This window comes from Molossus molossus, unplaced genomic scaffold (genome assembly GCF_014108415.1).
Source record: "Molossus molossus isolate mMolMol1 unplaced genomic scaffold, mMolMol1.p scaffold_m16_p_17, whole genome shotgun sequence".
Taxonomy (NCBI): Eukaryota; Metazoa; Chordata; class Mammalia; order Chiroptera; family Molossidae; genus Molossus; species Molossus molossus.
In genome coordinates, this window is record NW_023425352.1 from 16,327,447 (window position 1) to 16,334,503 (window position 7,057).

Sequence of the window (7,057 nt, forward strand, 5' to 3'; positions counted from 1 at the left end):
AATATACTGGAAGCAAATAAATGAGAAGCTTACTAAATTTTTGAGGGAATTGTATTGCTAAAGAAGTCACAAGCTGGGATGAAATAATCTTTGATTGGTGAAACCTTACCCTTTGGTGCTAAATTTGCAGGAGCAGAAAGTGGACTGTAAAAGCTGCAGAGTGTTCAAGGAGGGCAATTCAGAAGTGGCCAAAAGGGATAATGGACAAGGAAGGGTATCCAGAGTGTGGAGTAAGGGGCCCTAGAGAAAAATAGACCATGAATTCCTCCCAGAAAGCAGATTAAAGGACTAAGCAAGGGATTTATCTTCCTGTTACCAGGCAGAGGGTCTTGATACTGCCCACCTAGAGGGTTCCATCATGCTATTAACCAAGGACTCTGTTTTTCCCATTCTTCCCTTTTCTGAATGAGAGTCCTATTGCAGTTATCAAGTCCGTGTTCCACCAGGACAGAGTGATGTCTGTTAGAGGGGCAGAGGACTGGCCGTTTAGTTAATACATTGCTGGGCCCTTAGGAACCACATACAGACCTGACTGAGAAGATATTGCATCTTCAAGAATCCCAGACCCTGAGGTGTATGTTGTGACTCAGTGGAGCTCTGGGGTGTCTTCTTTGAGAAGGGCATCAGTATAGGCTCTCTTTGTGGAAAGAAGGGTGCAAACGGCAGTTAGTGTCTGGAAAAGCGGACGGTGATAGATTGACAGCTGTTCACAAACAGCCCATTTTCTCTTTTTCTTTAATGCACAGCTAGACCGCACTTCCTGGGCTACACAGGCAGCTAGATGTGGCTAGATGAGCAAGCTCCAGCCACCTCTTTTGGGTCAAGGTGGTTGTGGTATAAGAAATTAGAAGCCCTGCCTGTGGGTTCTGTTTCCGCATCCTCCTGCCCATGGAACCTTGGGCAGGTTCCTGGAATCCTCCAAGTCTCCATTTCCTCCTCTGTGAGATGAAGGAGGTGGTATCTACCTGTAGGCCGCTGTGAACCTTAGAATCGCAGATGTGGGAAAGCCCGTACATCATAAGCCTTCTACAGACATTCAGTACATCTGAGTATAGGGAAGTTGCATTTTACCTGAGGGTGCCCTTTATAAGACCTCACGTAAGTAAAAGAGCAAACACATCGCATGACTCAAGACTTCTCCTGGGAAAGGATGGCAGCCACTTATGTTGACCAGCTGGCAAGAAAATGAGTAATTTCCAGTTCACTGGGCTCTCAAGTTAAAAAGTTTGCAATTTTGAAAAAAATTTTAAAGTGTTTTTAAATTTTTAAAAAGTTTTAAAGTAGTATTTTCAAAAATGAGTCTTTATTATTATTCTTACATGACACACTTTTAAATATACCCCAATCAAATTTGCTTAAAATGCACTGAATTCCATGACTTGAGAAAGAAGAAGATGAAAAATGCACATTGTGATGCAAAATGGATGCTTTATGGTCCTGCCCGGCAGCATGTTCCCGCACTGTATCAGCCTCTGGTTCCACTCAGCATTCACTCTGGAATTTTTAAAATGTCATAACAGAGGGCTTTCAAAATAATACACTCGTGCACCCCCCCCCCCAAGCATGTAATATTGTCAGGATGTTTTATCTGGTGCCATATCTCTTGCACATGACAAATCCATTTCTCCAAACAAACTATCACACACGTCCACACTGTCTATAAATTTTGATTATTTACATCTATGTTATTACCCTCTGACGTTTGGGTTGGCCTGAGCTGGGCATAATTAGGGGGCAATGTTTTTAAGGAATAAAGGGGATGTCACTCCTTTCTTCCTGATGGGTCCCCTCTGGGGAAAGAGATGTCAGGAACATGCAAGGTTTAACCCTGCTGTAGAAAGCCCCAGATGCTCTCTCCAGGGTACCACGAGATTAAACAGGACTGATCTATAAGCATCCCCACTCCAGGGGTGATAACAAGGTCATTCTGTACTTAGGTTTGGCTTTATAATAATACATCTGGCATCAATAGAGTTTCTTTCTTTCCAAAGCACTTTTCTACTTATGATCTCATTTGCCCTCAAGAGAGAAGGAAAGGGAGCTGGTTGGGATGAGCAAACCCGAGTTTCTCCTGCTGTGGGGCTGGGCAAGTTGCTTCACCTCTCTCAGGTTCAGTGTCTCCATCTGTAAAGTGGTATCATGACTGCTGTAGAGAGCTTAGGGTTGTCTAAGTGCAAGTGTGTCTATGAGTCGAGCAGGGAAGTGCTCTAAGAAATCGAAACAGCTATAGACAGAAATGTGCTGTGATGATAAAAGTCATGTATACACTCTGGAAGGAACCTGAGAAATAAATCTAAGAATGCACACGATAAAGAGGTTTTCAACCTTTGTCTTGTGAAGAGCCACAGATGAATTGTGGTCATGACCAGGACACATTACTTTGGTAGGTTCATATTTTTGGTCTCACATTTCAAGAGGCACCTAAATTATAGGTTGAATGCCATTGTGGGTGTGGGCGCTTTCTTCACCCCATGCTCTCACTCAAGAAAACCTATCAGAGGGTGATGTTATTATAAGGGTAAACTTTTTTTTTTTTTTATCCTCACCCGAGGACATTTTTCCAATTTTTTATTCAGATAGAGCCGGAGGGAGAGAGAGGAAGAGAGAGAGAGAGAGAGAGAGAGAGAGAGAGAGAGAGAGAGAGAGAGACATTGATGTGAAAGGGACACATCGACTGGCTGCCACCCACACGACCCAACCAGGGCCGGGGACAAACTGTAACCGAAGTACACGCCCCTAGCGGGAACCGAACCTGGGTCTCTCTGGACCACAGGCCGACGCTCTAACCGCTGAGCCAAACCGGCCAGGGCTATAAGGGTAACCTTGATTTCACCCAATTTATTTTCGTTCAATCTATTTCCCAAAAATGCAACTCAGGATTCTCATATGTAACAAAACCCTAACCCAAACTGACTTAAGCAAAAGGTCAAATTTATTGACTTCTGTAATGAAAAATTATCCAGGAGCAGATGCTTCAGTCATGGCTGAATCCAGAGGCTCAGTGGTTTCATCAGGACTTTAATTGTTTATCCATCTCTAGGCTCTGCTTTTCTTTGTATTGACATTGTCAGAGTCTCTTCACCAGTGGTAAATAGCTCCTGGAAGCCTTAGACTTGTATCCTCAAAGCTTATCACCCTCTGTGAAAAGAGAACTTTCTTTTCCCAATAGTTTCAGCATAAATCCTAGGATTAAGACTTATTGGACTGATTTGGAAACACTATCCTCTGTTCCTACATTGGCCATTGGACTCGGGTCATGGGATATGCTGATTGGATACAACCATTCTCTCTCTCCCCCCACCCCTCCTTTATGGGCATGGGGGGTGGGAGTGGGGTCCATCTCATCAAAAACATGTAGACTAACACTGGGTGTGGAGTGATTCCCCAAAGGAAAATTGAGGGGTTGTTACTAGAAACTAGGAGGATGGAGGCTGGCTGGACAAAAGCAACAGATTTCACTACAGTAAACTTGATCCCTAGGCAGTTATTAGTGAGAAATTGCTTACAGCGCACATTACAAACGGGTTGTGACTTATCAGTGCGTTAGAGCAGGTGTCATCGAAAACCTCTGATCTAGCTCAACTCTGTCACCTTCTGGATTTTCTCGTGGTTTGATAAGTTTATTTTGGGGATAATGAGTGAAACTTTTGTTTGTGGTTTTGATACCTCATTAGAGGTTCTCTCAACGTAAGGAGCCAATCTAAGACCTCTTCTCACAAGTTTTCCAAGAAAGAAACTGCCCCCCCAAAAGTGAGGAGGAAATCACTAAGGCCTATTTTATATAGACAGCACCCATACCTCTTGCTGTGGAAAAAAAACAAAACAAAAAACACCTTACAAAATTTAAAACCTCTGAGTTCCCAACTTGTTTCATGACCCAACGGCAGTAGAAGGAAGTACCGTTTTATCACCTGGATTCAGAGACCAGGGAAATGAAAGAGAGAGAACCAGGTCACGTGTAGGCAACATTGCTAGCTACTGCCGTGCTATGGCTTGAAGCACTTCAAAAGGCCCATTATTTCTGGAACCCTCCAAAACAAGCAGTCTCTGCCATCAAAGTGCTTTGTTTCTTTCTTTTCACAATTAAAAATTGTTTTTCTTTCAATTTAATTTGTATTGGTTTCAGGTGTATAGCTTAGTGTTAGACAATCATATATATATTTTACACAGTGTTTCTCTCGATATTTCCAGTACCCACCTGGCACCCTACATAGTTATTACAATATTATTAACTATATTCCCTAGGCTTTGCTTTATATCCCCGTGACTATGCTGTAACTACCAATTTGTATTTCTAATCTTCACCTCGTTCACCCAGTCCCCCAACCTCTCTCCCCTCTGGCAACTACCAGTCTGCTCTCTCTGTCTATCAGTCTGTTTCAATTTTGTTCATTCTTTTATTTTTTCTTTAGATTCCACACACATGTAAGTGAAATCATATGGTATTTGTCTTTTTCTGACCAACTTGTTTCACTGAGCATAATATCCTCTAGGTCCATCTACGCTGTCTCAAATGGTAAGATTTCCTTCCTTTTTATGGCTGAATATTATTCCATTGTGTATACATACCACAGCTGTTTTTGTCCACTATTCTACTGATGGGCAAATGGTTGCTTCTTTGTCTTGGCTGTTGTAAATAACGCTGCAATGAACACAAGAGTACATATATTCTTTCAAATTAGTGTTTTGGGTTTCTTCGGATAAATCCCTAGAAGTGGAATTGCTGGGTGATAAGAGAGTTCCGTTTTTAATTTTTTGAGGAAACTCCATACTGTTTTCCGCAGTGGCTGCACCAATCTGCATTCCCACCAAAGGTGCACAAGGGCTCCCTTTTCTCCATATTCTCACCAACACTTGTCATTTGTGGATTTATGATGGTAGCCATTCTAACAGGCGTGAGGTGATATCTTATTGTGGTTTTAATTCACATGTCTCTGATGATTAGTGACACTGAACATCTTTTCATAGGTCTGTTGGCCATCTGTACTTCCTCTTTGGAGAAGTATCTATCCAAGTGCTTCCTTAGTGAGAGGTGTGTCGTGTAACTGGATAAAGGCATTACATTGCCTGGAGGCCAAAGCATAATTAATGCATTTTTAGGGGTCAGTTCAATTCAACCAATAGTTCCGTTGAACTGAGGATTTATTACTAGTTGTATCTCTCAGGGTACTTTTGATTGCAAGTAATAGGAAATCTGTTTCCAACTGTCTTAAAATGTAAAAGGAATTTATTGACAAGCCCAGCGGTAAGGTAGGCTTCAGGGAAAGCTTGATCCAGAAGTTCAAAGACCCAGTTTCTCCTTTCTTTCTTCTCAGACTTCCAGGCTATCTGCTTCTCTGGCTGCCTTATGATAGCAGGGCAGCTGCCAGATGTTCTGAGAGCTACCTGCTTTTTTATTTACATCCATCAGGAGAAAAGCAGTTGTCCGAGGAGGTTATAGGGTGAGGCACTTCTCCCTCCACCCCCCAGGGAATATCTCCTCACATCTCAGTTCAAATTGGGTCCTGTACTGTCTATTCCTTAACCAAACTGTGGCCAGAGGATGGGATACGCTGGTGAACAAGGACTGTGCCTGGCACCATCTCCCGAGATGCACGTAGGCTGGGGGCCGGGAGGGGCCAGGGCCAGGGGCTCTTGTCTGAATGAAAATCCACATACTGTCAACAGAAGGAAAGGGAATGATTGCAAAAATGCGTTTCATTCAGTGCTGGCTTTCTATGAATGAACAGAATGGTATTGAATATTTATAAATACAATGAGAGAATGCAATATCAAGGAGAGAAGATCATTTTAATTTTGGACATACTGAGTTTCAAGTGTCTGGAGAGTATAGGGGCAATACTGTTGAGTAGAAAGTTAGGACTAAAGACCCAGTACTCAGGAAACCAGATTTGGGCTGGAGATACAGGTATGATAGTTAAGACGGGACAGTGGAGGCAAATGGGTTTAGGGCGAGCACCCAGGGGCAGTGCAGGGGCAGTGCAGGGCCAGTGCTAGGGGTAGTGTAGGGTGAATGAGAAGGAGTCCTGACATCTACAGAAGAGGGAAAAGGAAGGGACCCAGGGGGGGCTGGAGAAAATGAGGGGAACGCCTTATTAAAAAGGCCTAGTGGAGGAACAGTTCATGAAGGAGGAAGGGGACATCTCAGAGGCCAAGGTAGTGTCTGTTGAGACCAAGTCAGGCCTTAGCAGTGTCTGTGCAGTTTGGCATTTGGGAGGTCATTGGTGACTCCTGCACAGGGATGTGTTGGTTGGGAGAGTCAGTGAGTAGACAGGAGAAATGAGGCAGTGGAGGAAGGGACAGGGGACCTCGTGTTGCAGAGCCTGTCTCTTTAGGTCAAGGGAAGAGAAGACAGAACTCTGAGAAGAGAAAGGGAGAGCTATCTTCTTCCCAACAGTGCCTGAAAGAGGTTAAATACTTTTTGTATCAGGTCATTTAACCTATTGATATTCCTCTCTCTGAACAGGGGTGGGCATAGGAGGTGAGAGCTGGGTCTGCTACAGAGGGTGGGCCAGAGCATATAGACCCACACACTTCCTTGTAGACTAGGTAAAGACCCCAGGGCACCCATCTGTAATGTGCTGCGGTGTGCGGGTACTTTCCTGCCCTCTCCCCACTCTGGCCCCAGCCCAGTCCAGGGGCATCTCCAGCAGTAGCTTGGACATCTTGGTGAACATGGGTATCTCTCCTCCTCTCCACCTCCCACCTCACTCTAAAGGAAGGTATGGGGGCCCCTTCATACCCCATACAAGGACCTCCCAGAATGCCTAATGTGTAGACTACTTGCCCCAATGTCCAGGCTCCCCAAATCCTTTCGCTTTCCCTCCTACCTTCATCTTGTAGCTCTGCCCACATCGGTTTCTCTTTCGGAATCCCTAGTTGACCTGTGGGAGTGCCTGTGCCGTGGGAGGATCTGATGGACATTCTTTACTAAGCTTTAACCCCTTGGTGTCCGTCATCTTCCTGCTCAATGGACCCACAGCCCCTTCTCCTTTATATCTATTGCTGATACTGCCCCAGCTGACCCCTTCCTCACTGCCTGTCCCTATGGAGAGCA